Below are 12,855 nucleotides of genomic sequence, written 5' to 3'. Positions count from 1 at the left end.
CCCCCCTCCCTTTTCTGTGGCCGTTTGCTTTTTTGTTGTTGTTCTGCGAAGTGTTCAAAGTACTTTGCAACATCAGTGTGCAAGGAGCTGGAATACAATTCTCCCTTAGTGAGGAGGACTCCCTGCCCATCTTCTTCTGGCAGCTTCTCACCAGAGCCTCATGGAATTGAGCTGCAGGCACACGCAGCAACCTTCGCTGTCTTTGTTGAGGGGAAAGGTTAGCTGTGACCCTCGGATGGGCTGGTCAGTGCACATCCTATGCATCCTTCTGTGCTCTTTGACAGCTGGCCTCACTAGCTCCAGCTTTGAACACTGGCCTTTATTCCTCTGATCTCTCTCCCAAAGATGACCCATTAACCCACCAACACTTATTATCCTGGGAAAGGGGGCACACACTGTTGGATAAGTCTGGTTAAAAAGCTTGGTGCCACTCCAGGGAAGCACTGGACAAGATTGCTATAGAGGCTCCATTTGTTCATTTCCTTAGAGAAGAGAATCACCCAGGGGAAGGCAGAAAGAGTCACTTTTAGTGAGAGAAAAAACCTTTCTTCCTGGGCCTCAGGACTGAGACTTGGTGAATCCAGACAATAGCTGTCTCCGAGTGGGAAATTCTCCAACCAGACTACATGACAGGCCTGGAAAAATCAGCCTCCCTTTTTTTCTTGGCTGCTTGGAGCAGAATGAGTTTGTTCCTCCTTCTCCCCTGGGTGGTATTCCCAATGGATTAAAACTCTACTTTTATGATCTAAGCAAGAAGAACAGGACAGCAGCTGTCTTCCCAGCAAGGTTTCCAGGTCGTGTCTGCAGTGGAGCCACCATTTGCTGTGGCCCCAGTTCCCTGGACGTGGCCCCGGGCCGTCATTTTGGGGCTGACACACCTGTTCTGCTTCCTCTTTGCTTTCTCCTCATTTGTCCTGGAGCAAAAATGGGGCTGAGGGATTTTGCAGGATCCCTCTGGAAGCAAATAGCATGTGGCACATGTTGTGCCTGTCAGAGATCTTCCCAGCCTCAAAACCTACACAGGGCAAGAGTGCATGTTAGTTTGCAAGACGTTCTTTTCATGTCGGTGAAGAAGAGGGTGGATGAGTCAAAGGCCTGCCCATTGGTGAGATGAGTCTCCAGCAGAGGCAGATAACATTCCTTTGGCTTCCTCTACTCCAGGAGGGGTGGGGGCGAAGGCGAACCCTCCTGTGTGTGGGATAGGACCGCTGAGTACTAAGACACCAACTATCCCACCACACCTAAGTTTCCAAACATTTTCCCAAAGCCTTGCTGGGACTTCTGTCATTTTCTTCTCCAGCTAGAAATCGTGGTTCCCACCAAGGGAATCTCCCGTGTTCCTGTTTCTATACAGTACGGCAAGACACTTAAAATCCACCTGACATTCATTTCGAGATGGTTTGGGTTGCTGAATTATTAGCTACATAAAGAAAAACACAGGAATGTTGGAATTATATAAACTTGTTTTGGGGAATAAAGTTTGGAGCAAACTTGAATTTTATGTCCTGAAATGTAAAATAGAGAACCTGCTGGGGTTATAATAAGGATGAAAGGAAATAATGTAGATATAGATTAATAATACTTGGCTTATTGTAAGATCTTAATAAATATTGCTCATTATTATTGAAATTGTTATTTATTAGTTCAACATTAATACTAGATTTCTCATATATTAGCTACTATATATTGTTATACAAATGGCATTAATATATAATTATTTTATTAACTGTAAGTATTGTTAATATTAGGTTGTTGATATTTGGAGAGTGGAAGGCATTCGGAAATAGGTGAGGAACTGCCTCATCTGTGTCCCTTCTGTTTCATAGGCAAGTAGTCCAGCATGGCCGGCGTGGGGTACACGGGGACGTATGGAGCAGGCAAGCTCACAGATAGGAGGAAGGGTGCTTGGAGTGTTTCCTAAGCGTGACAAGAAGCCACTGGAGTGTACTAAGTAGGGAATGATCTCCTTTTCTCTACTTTTCACTTGTGTTTAAACATTCAAGGACATTAGCTAAAATAATGAGCTCTGGTCTTACATCCGTGGCTTAAGTAAAGCAAACAGTTGTTACTGTATTAATGACATTTAGAATGTTTCCTTAAAGCCCTTTGGGGAACACAAGTTCCATCAATGAACAGAGAAATGGCCCTTTCTCCACCTATTACCTGAAATATTGGGTGCAAACATGAAGTTTAAACTGGACTATGCCATTGGGTTCTGCAGCAGCTCTTGTGTTCATATGGCTGCCTTCCTGAAATGGGTCTGGGCCTGGGGTTCAGACCCCTGTGCACCCACCATTCTTGTTAGCAGGTGTCGCTGCCTGTCAGCCTTGCCACGTCTGCTTGTTTGTCAAGGGCTCCAACTTCCCAGACCCCTCTGCAGGCGGGACGGAGAGCACAGCACCAGATGGCACCCAAATGACTTTCCAGGGCCATTTGTAGAAATGCCACAGAGTTAAGAGGGTGCTGGAGGAAAGAGACCTCTGTCCACAACTTTGGAGGAACCCATGGAGCAAGGACACAGACCCAGGGCTAGGAGCAAGGGCTCAAAGCAACCTTGGAAATCTTTGCGGCCAGTACTGCTTAGAGAGCAAGGAGCTATCTGTCAGAGGCTGGGGTTTTGAACGGGTCACACCAGCTTGAATCATGAGGCAAATCCAATCCTTAGGTCAGTCTCCTGAATCTCTTTCTGAGCAGTTCCACTGATTTCTTTTTAGTTTCCTTGCCTGAAATCTCTCCCTGTCCCAGACTATCTTCTATACTGCTACCTGTTGAATTCCCGAATACAGAACCAATCCCATTACTCCCATGTTAAAAAAACAAAAACCCAGTGACACTTTATGCCTTCAAACACAGAATCTGGACACTTTGGCAGGGCTTGTCCTCTGAGTGCACACTCTCCTGGCCTTACCTCTTCTCTCTCCCTGCCTGTCCCTCCCTCCCTCTCATTCCACTCTCCAGCCACATCAGGGTAGAGGTGATTCCAGAATAGATGCCTACCTTTCCTGACTTGTACAGACAGCCCAGCAGGCCCCAGCTCCTGTCCTCTGCTGTGGGGCCCAGCCCCTACACTAACTCTTTGTGCTTCTTTGTCAACACCCCCCACCCTTCCCACCTTGGCCTTTCCGAACCCTTCTCTCACTCCCTTACTGTGCCCCCATTGTGCCGGGAACACAGCTCTATTTATAAAGCCTTTTCCATGTTGGTGTCCTCCCCCCGCTTCGGTGTGTGCTCCAGCGGGACAGGGTGGTGTCTTACTGATACCCCGTCCCCTTGTACCTTACGGGTGCCTAAATTATGCTTGCTGGCTGGCCAAGAACATAAACACAGCCTCAAAGAACATATGTTACCTTGAGGCTCTGCTTGGTGCTCAGGAAGGGAAGGAGAAAAACATGAGTTAGAGGGCAGCAGTTGCAACAGCAGTGTTCTAGGAATAAATTCTATTTTCTAAAAGTGTCGTGGAGACAATGTTACAAAAAATTGTTTCTGCAGATGGAGGGTGGTGTTTACTAAAAAGGCTTGTTGTCTCAAAATCCCCAAATACCTCCCGTTTGGTTCTTCCTTAACTTAGCTATTTTTTATCATTTAGTGGCACGCCATGTGTGGGGGTGGGGGCGGTGTCCTTTCTTTCTCTCTTTCTAATCAACAGAGGTGAGAATGGTTCACTTAGATTGCTGTACACAAGGTAGGCCCCACACTATGAGGACTTTCTGAGGTCTTGCTGCTCCTTAAGACAGCCAAGCTTACACAAGGTGACAAACAGCACTTGGAAACCTCTTTTCTCACAATATGTCCCCATTTTGTCTGCTCTCTGTCTCCCAACACAGACTCTTTGGTGGCTTTTCTTTTTCCCAGGATAAAGTGCTAAAACTGAGTGTCATAGGCCCCTCTCAGTTCTTCATAAACATGAAAGAGTGCACATAACACCACGTCACTACCAGGTGTCTATACACCAATGTAGAGCTCTGTAAATGGAGCAATTATGGGCAATGCCTTGATGTGACTTTGAAAAACTGTGCAACTGTTACGTTTTGATGTTTAGTGTTATTATAATTCAGGAATACCTAATTACTACCTTCTCCCCACCCCCAGAGAACTAAACAACGTTGACAGTTTAAATTACATGTTAAGTAAATTCACTCAGCTCTAGTAAAATATGACAAGTGATTGTAAGGCTCTGTTTAGCATTTTGTATTTTCTTTCTTTGGAAGGTTTGATGGAATGAAGTTAGGGGTGAAGTTATAAGAAAAATGAGAAACACATAATAAAGACTGAGGCTTATTGATTTCCACAAATGTGCAAAGATTCACACTTCTACCACTTGTATGTATGCAGCCAGCCAAGGCATGAAATTCAGAGGAACAAAGCGGCTTATTTAATTGTAAAGTTGTGCAGGCTTCCTGGCAAAGGCGGTGTCCTGTTTTCTCTGCTGTGAGGTGTTCTGTTATTGCATGCTTTAGTTTGTCCAAATAAACAGCTTGTTATATGAAACTGTCATGGAAATCTTTTCTGCTGGTAGAAACTTTAGTCTATGGAATCTTTTTTTACAAAGGTCAAGGTGATCTGCCAAGACCCAAACAACAGGAATTTCATGCCTGAAGGGAAGTACTGCCCAACGCATTAACAGTGGTTGGTGATGTCTTTTAGATGAGAAGGGACCAAGGTATCCATGTCTGCTTCTTGCTCTCCCTTTCTATACACACATAGGAGCAAAGTGCTTTATTCTTACATTTGTGCGTTCCAAGCGTCACTTTACATATGTATTCCGACTTCACAGACACAGCAGGGTGCGAAGGAGCTCTGCAGCTTCCTGCCCTCCCCTCCTCTACTCTCTCTTCCTGTCTGGCTGGACTCTGCAGAACAGGCTCTTGGATTGTGGATCTTCATTTCTAGATGGCGCAGGATGTTCTATTTCCAGTCTACCCCTGAGCTTTACCGTTCTCTAGGGCACACTGACACAAAAAGTCATCTTCCACATCCAGGACCCTGCAGAAAATGCAGGGCGGAGCTGAGGGTGGGATGGGCAGGGGAAGCGGGAGTGCGGTGTTTTAAACACCAAATGACCACTTTCCTGGAGGCCACAGTCAACCATTTCTTTGGCGTTGGAGATGCATTTCTCTCCCTTGCTGCCCTACGAGAGCCAGGCTGACCCACTTCTCCAGAAAGCCAGCCTCCTGTCCCCTCCTGAGCTGCAAGCATCCTGCAGGCCTGACCCTCGGCCTCGGTGGGGTGTCTGGCTGGCCCCCGCTACTGCTACCGCCAGCTGGCGCTGAAGAGTGAGGAGGAGAAGAAGGAATCCAAGCAATGCGGAGGCTGGTGGAGAGGGCAGGAGGAGCGGAATGCGGCCTGGGGACACAGCACACCCTGCACTGCTCCAGCCAAGCTTTTGAAGCGTTTGATTCATTTTAGAAAGCAAACAATGAGCTCCAGCCATGAGCGATCTTTTATTTTGTCTGCTGGAAGAATGCCTTTCCAGCGTGGGCCTGAGATGGGCGGTGTGGAGGCACCAGCGTCCACCCTTGACTCCCCGAGTGGAGTATGGACCGCACATTCTTTCCTGCCTACCAAAGCCGAGAAATAAAGGGAGTTCTCTAAGGGAAAAGCCCAGGGGCGCCTGCTAACGAGCATGCACGGGCGCTCAGCCTTGCTCATTTGCACGCATGTTGAGATTCACAGATGTTAAGTATAAGTTTCCTTAATTTGCTAAAATCTTGGCATCCTGTGATTTCAGACTTGAAGATGTAGACATGGGCGTGTTGCAAGGGTTTTCTTGAACTTCAATGCCTGCGGTTCTCATGACTCAGGCTCTAAGCTTGGGCTTCTGGTCTTAGGAAGGGTGGAGAGCAGTGACAAGAAGAAAGCGGAGGCCTCCTGACCCTGGAAGACAGAGGCCACAGCTTTGGAGTTCAATGTCTCCAAGCCATGCTACCCAGTTGTCCCTCTAATCCACGGGTGCTTCCTACCGACACTCAAATCTAAGAACACTCAAGCCCCTTAAGTAAAATGGTGTAATGTTTTAATGGAACCTATCTACTTCCTCCTGTATATTTTAAATCGGGGGTGGCGAACCTCTGGCACACGTGCCCCAGCAGGCTGTTTGATATCATTGAAAGCTCTGAAAGGTTCACCATCACTGCATGAAATCATCTCTAGATTTCTTATAATACCTGTAATACAGTGTAATTGCTGAGCAAATATTGTTATACTGAATTATGTGGGGATAATGACAAGAAAAAAAGTCTGTAGACATTTGATATGAATTTTTTTTTTCCTGAATTTTCAATCCACAGTTGACTTATTGGAGGATGAGGAACGACTGGATACTGAGGGCCAACTGCATTTTCAGACGCTATCACCCAGACGATTCTGGTCCTTAGGGAACAAACAGTCTCTCCATCCTTTATCTGCTTTTTATTCCTCCTCTTCAACCCTCAGTGGGTTTGGGTCCCCAGTGGCGCCCCCTCTGCCCTTTCACACCCTAAGCAAGTAAGCTGAGGACTTCTTCACCCCAAATATGGGTTCTCAGCTCCTTGTTTAAAGCCCTGAAAGCCAGACAAGAGTGAGGAATTCGGAACATTTGGGATTGTAGAAGAGAGTTAGAGGTTATACCTCGTATTCAAAAGGCTCCCCATGGACCTGGCTGCAGATCCACATCCAACTCAGCTGTCAGCAGGAGGGAGATTCGCACCAAGCAGGATGACAGAGGAGGAAGACACAGCATCCCGGGCCAATCCCGGCCAGGTTTCCACGCCCAGTGAGTTAGGTAATACTGGAGATTTTTACCTTTTCAAACTGTGCGTGGGTAAATGCATTCCATAGGTGTTTGGGGCTCTCTCTACCATTGCTCTTTCCCAACACTCACTGTGGCCACGGAGTGAGAGGCCCTCAGGTCTGGCTGCCCTCTCCACCCCCAGGCCTCAGCTGCTGCCCCACACCATCCGTGACCACCCAGACAGCGACCCTACGAACAACCAGCTAGTGTTTGCTTTACTGGAAAAACGAAGGCCTTAACAGCCTGTAAGCCTGACGGTGATGGTGAATGAGTCCATCCGATGTGAAAGGTTCTCATCTAATTGCTCACTCCGCGCCTGGCTGTGCACCCGTCCAGTGTGTGGTGGCCCAGTGTGGGTCTGTACATCTTGTTCTAGGGAGCCCTGCTCCAGGGAAACCCCCAATCTCTTCTCCAGCTGCTGACTTCCCTACCCACCCTCAGCTCCTCCTGCTCCCTCTGCATCCTCTGTCTCAGAACACACTTACAGCAGTGGGCTCCTACTTCCCTTGTTCTCTTCCTAATATTTCCCAGCCCTCTCTTCAGACAGGATTTTCTGAAAACCTGTACCATCAGCACTTTTCCCTTCTGTATTTCCTCCCTTCTCTATCGTGTCCTCCACAGTGACGTCTGCTCTGGCTTCTACTTGGACGACAGTCAAGGACTTGAGTTCTGAGTCCCCAACTCTCATTTCCCACCACACCCCACTACTATTCCAGATGCATCTCACAAAAACGTCAGATGCACAGGTTGCAATGGGTAACTTTATAGGTCAATGGGGCACTCAGATATCTGGGCCAGCACTGGCCTAGGCTTCGCTGTGGAGGTATTTTATAGATGGGATGAACATTTGCACCAGTAGACTCTGTTACACAAGTGGGTCTTTTCTAATCAGCTGAAGGCCTGAGAAGAAAAGGGAGAGAGGGCCATTGACGAAGCAGGCATTCCTGTCTCAGATTGACTTCAGACTCGAGATGCCACTTCAGCTCTTCCCTGGGTCGAGTCTGGACTTGGAAGCCAACTCCTTAAAATAGGTGTCTCTCTCTGTGTACACACACACACGGCTCTGGATTGGATAATTGTCCCTCAAAAGTCGTGTGCTATTGGGAGGTGGTGGCATCTGGGAGGTGGGGGGGCATTGTTGGACCCCAGTCTGTCTCTTCCTTTTGCACCTGGCCGTGGGGTGAGCAGTGTCTTCTTCCACATGCTCCTGCCATGATTTCCTGCCATGGCTCCCAAATTAGCAGGGCCAAGTTGGACTGAAACCTCCACCACCGTGAGCCACACAAGCATTTTCTCTTTTTAAATGAATTATCTGGGGTGTTTGTTACAGCAGTGCCAAGCTGGCCGACACACGTGAACGCACCCCAACACACGCAGACGCTCCTGGTTCTGTTTCTTTAGGGAGCTCTGGCTGGCACAGGTGCTGTTCCCATGCATGGGGTCCATTTAGAACTATTTTATTTACCACACTGACACTGTCCCACTGACATGGAATCAAAGCTTCTGTCGGATCTTGCGCCTACCTATTTCCCACATCCAATCAGCTGCCAAGACATGTCGGATCCGTACCCTCAATCTTCATGGAAATCCATTCACTGAGACTCGGGCCTGGCTGTTACAGGATGCATCTCCTGTCCAGGGTGATTGGTCCAAGTACCTGGCATGTGAATCAGAGAGTTTTCTGATACCTTCCTGAGATTTTCATAGATGAAGCCCAGGAGAGAGGACCGCTCCATCTTTGGATCACAGACTGTAAACGACTGTTCAGCAGTGAACATCTTTTCTTTTCTACAGTATCTGTCTGTAGCAAGAGAGAATAAGTCTTCATGCAAAAAAGCAGCAGGGACATTTAGAGAGGAGGGACAGAGAGAATTCTGATCCTGGTGTTTGTGCCTCTCGATCCAGCCCTGCCTGAGGTCTGCTTGGAGACACCTAAATTCATAAGGCAATAAACATACATTTTGTCTAACCAAATTGGAGCTAGATTTCTTACACTTGGAACCACAGTTAATTCTGTACCACAAAGTGTTCTAGAAGGCACCTTTTTCATTTGTACTCCCTATGGCCCATCAGAGAAGATCTTGGAGATTACAGGCACTCGATGTGTTGCATGGAACTCTCAGTGTGGCCTTACATACAAGCCACTTTATGAAACTGTGTGTGAGAGGAAAGGAAGAAATAAGAGAAAATAGCATTTTCTGTGCCCACCAAGATGGCAGGAATAGAATGGAGACTTCTGCATTAGGAAAATTCCAGGGTGATGGGTTCAGACCATGGTGACCCATATGAGTAGCAGATCTGGTCTTTTATTTCAAATCCATTGATTCTGATACAAAGCTTTAACAATGAAAGGAAAAGTGAGATCTATTATTTCTATTATGTGAGGGACAGCCACATAGGCCCACATAGATGCTTGTATTACATTTCCTGGCCAATTAACTCGTAGTTGTTAATCACTATTGGGATTTCATCACCCTCCCACCAATACTTTACTAATTGACCACCAAAATATTAGGCACTGTGGGAGCTACAAATATGAATAGCACCATGACACTGCCCTTACTTCTTAAATACCTATGACAGTAGCAGCCAAAGCAACTTCACAAAGATAAACTTGTGTTGAGGGAAAAAGAAAATCACACCGTCAACTTATGTAAGTTTCTATTTTAAAATCATCTGGTTCTAATTTACTAAATTTAATGCTCTAGAGCCAGTGCCAAAGTGCTACATTTGATTTATGGAAATACTTTAGCACATTTTTCCATCGGGCTCTTGTACAATATATTTACCACCTTTTTGTTATGGTTAGCAAGATTATGGACCTCAAAAAAGCCTTCTTTATGAGCTTGCTGATATTTTATTATAAAATACCATAAGATGAAATAAGAAGTCCAGTAAACAATAATATTCACTTAGGAGCATTCCACATGGACTCGCTGGTTTTGAACATTTTAATTTAAGAAAGAGATCCATCTGGAAAATGAATGTTCGAAAACTTTCACTGTACCATACCACTTCTTTTCAAGGCAGATGGTATTATTTTTGGAAGGGGGGTAGGGATGGATATTTAATGAGGAATTGTACTATGCTGTGCTGCTGAGCAAATAGTGTTAATACCAAAGGATTAAAGACTGGCATGGACCCAGCCTTACATCCCACCACCGAGGGAGCTTGCAGAATATTCCGGTGGAATGGAATGAACAGAGAAACGTTGACCTGAGGACCTGGTGTCAGTGGCACAGGCTGAGCAAGCTGTCTCGATGTGCTTCCATGTCCCCTGTCCTCTCTGACATGCCACCCCCTGCAATCCCTGGCTCCACTAAGGGGCAAAGGCAGATCCTCCTCAGGCCAGGAATGGACCGTCTTTCTGTGGCTTTTCTGGCCCTCATGACCCAGCGTGGCACTTTGTCTACTACCCCATAATATTTTCAAGAAAAATCAAGAATTTGTGCCAACATCTTCAACTGAAGCCTCTTGAACATGCTGTGGTTTAGTCTGCAAAGCCTGCTTTGGATTTTCCACGGGGCGTTTCAAGTTCAAGTGTGCGCTCGTTGCGTTCCTGTTTCACTGGGCTTTGCCGGGCTTGTGAGAAATGAGGTTTTTCACTTCATGCCAACACGAAACAAGATGGCTGCCAGGAAACTTCTCTTCCACCTCATAGCCTTCTATTTCTTTAAAGCAAAGAAATCTTCTTTCCCTCAAACAGAACTTAGAGAACTCCTACAGATGAAAAGGTGTAAAGGCCGGGCCCTTCCAAATGCTTTCTCAACAGACTGCCTCAAGGGTGTGACTCAGCAGGCAGGAGTTCAAAAGCATCTGCAGGAGTGAAGTGTGGCAGCCAGCTCAAGGCCTCAGATGCTGCCTACGGAGGCTCTTGCCTGCTGAGCAAGATTTGTTCTCCCAACTGTCCTGCCCTGGAGACCAGTGCCGTGGCCTGAACATGGTCCTACCTTCATCCACACTCGTGCTGCAGCTCAGTCCCCAGAATGACGGCGTTTAGGGTGGTGAGGCCTTGAGCGGAGAGTTTGAGCCATGAGGGATCCACCCCTGTGAAAGGACTAGTGTTCTGCAGGGAATGGGTTAGGTGTAGCAAGAGTTTGGCCCCCTGTTCTCTCTTCTGCATGGGCCTCTCTGCTTTTTCTTTTGTAAACCACGTTAGGACTTAGTACAAGGTTTTCACCAGAAGCCAAGCAGGTCCAGCTGCCTGATTTTGGACTTCCAGAGCCATGAGCCAACATAAATCTCTCTTTATAAATCACCTGGTCTCCAACTACTGTTACAGCAACAGAAAACAAACTAAGACAGCTGGTCTTCCTATTGCCCCTTGGAAACACTAGTAAGACATTTACAAGAATAATAAGAAATTGAAGAAAATATCAAGATCCCTGCTTCCTCCTGGATTCTTCTTGGCAGGTTTTTTACTTTACCTCTTCAACTCTCTCCATTCTTTCCTGAATTCTTAACCCAAGTTTCACTTTCTTAAAATGTATTCCACCCTCTAACGATAGGTCCTTTTCCTGAATGGGTACTAAATGCTCATAGTCAGTTCCACTTAGTATAAAACCAGGAATACATGTACCACATGGGGATACAACACTGTCTTTCTTGGCAAGTGCCTCATCTTTGTGTAACAGTTAACCTTTGCAATAGGCCATTTCTTATTTGATTCAGGTCATAACAATTTGATCTTACTGAAATAAGATTCACATCATGAACTTCCTCTTTTTAAAGTGAACCGTTTGGGGATTGTTAGTATATCTGCAGAGTTGTTCCACATCACCACTGCCCAATTCCAGAATATATGCCTCACCCCAGAAAAAGACCCCAGAAAGAAGGCTTAGGGTCCCTCCCCGACCCACGGAACCCCTAGCAACTTGCCTAATATCTAACAATAGCAATTTAAAGCATTTTTATTTTCAGCCCAATCTCAAAGTCTAACACAAATGTGAGGCTGGCTATTAGAATTTTTCTGTGTATTTAAGAGTATTACTTCCATTGCATGGAAACTTGCATACATTTAACATTTGTGAGAAATATGAAAAAGTCACAGCTAAAAACATGGTAATAAAGTACAGAGGAGAGAAAAATATGGGGAAATATTGGCAATGCATTAGAAGGCTTTAGAAAGAAAGGAGCAACAGGTACAGCAGAGACAGGGAGATAATGCTGCAGTATTTACCCTGGAAAGGTCATGTGTCAGATACAGCTAAATGTGAATCTGATCTCCATAACAACTAAATGGGTGGGGCTTGGTCTCCTTTGTCAAAGGTGAGGAGCCTGCTTCTCAGTGAGGTGGCTGCCTTGCGGGAATCACACAGCAGCATTTAACCAGGGCTCACCTGTTTTTTGTTTGTTTGTTTGTTTGTTTTTCTTTTTATTGAGTTTATTGGTACAATCTAGGTATACAATACAATTACATTCATTATTGGGATCCTGTACCTTTACATGATAGGTTTTGATTCTCATTTTTTCCCCTTGTCCCCTGCCCTCCCTTCACCCCCTCCTCCCCTCCCCATTTACAAACATTTTATTTCCATTTTTTCAATTTCTCATATTTTTTTCCTCTCCCTTATTACCTTTCCCCCACCCTTCCCACTTTCCCTACACCTTTAGCCCTTTACTCCCTATTTCACATCATTAATTATCTCATTAGGATCCTGTGTACTATTAAAGTGTTTCACAACAGAGAAACTATTTGGTATTTTGGTTAAAGAAATCTCTGTATGAACATTAAAAATAGGGAATCCTAAAATAAAACTAAAAAGGAAAGTAAAAGAGAAAAGGCAATGATGTAAGATTAAAATAATCCTTAATTCTGAAGATGAAAATGGTCCCTGAACTTTTTTTCATTAAGAGAATACTTTATTAGTTTCTGTAATCAAATCCACGTATATATGACCTTACATATTTAATACAGTGCGCTACCCCTGTACAAATGGAAAAAAAATTAACATTTCTAGACCAATATGGCTGTCCATTTCTGTACAATGCCAACTCAACACAGTAAATTGGGATAACTTTTTCCAAAGTTGCCAGCACAGTTAAAGTTTCCAAAAATTCAAATTATATATATATGTATATATATA

General features: G+C 45.4%; 1 protein-coding gene across 1 annotated transcript in view; it reads right to left on the bottom strand.

Moving 5' to 3' along the window:
- Nedd9 (neural precursor cell expressed, developmentally down-regulated 9) overlaps nt 1-12,855 on the bottom strand; it is a 107,444-nt gene that overhangs the window by 44,333 nt on the left and 50,256 nt on the right. The window lies entirely within an intron of this gene.

Source organism: Fukomys damarensis, unplaced genomic scaffold, assembly GCF_012274545.1.
Source record: "Fukomys damarensis isolate Sample0158 unplaced genomic scaffold, DMR_v1.0_HiC HiC_scaffold_10, whole genome shotgun sequence".
Taxonomy (NCBI): Eukaryota; Metazoa; Chordata; class Mammalia; order Rodentia; family Bathyergidae; genus Fukomys; species Fukomys damarensis.
This window is presented reverse-complemented; position numbering and strand designations above follow the sequence as displayed.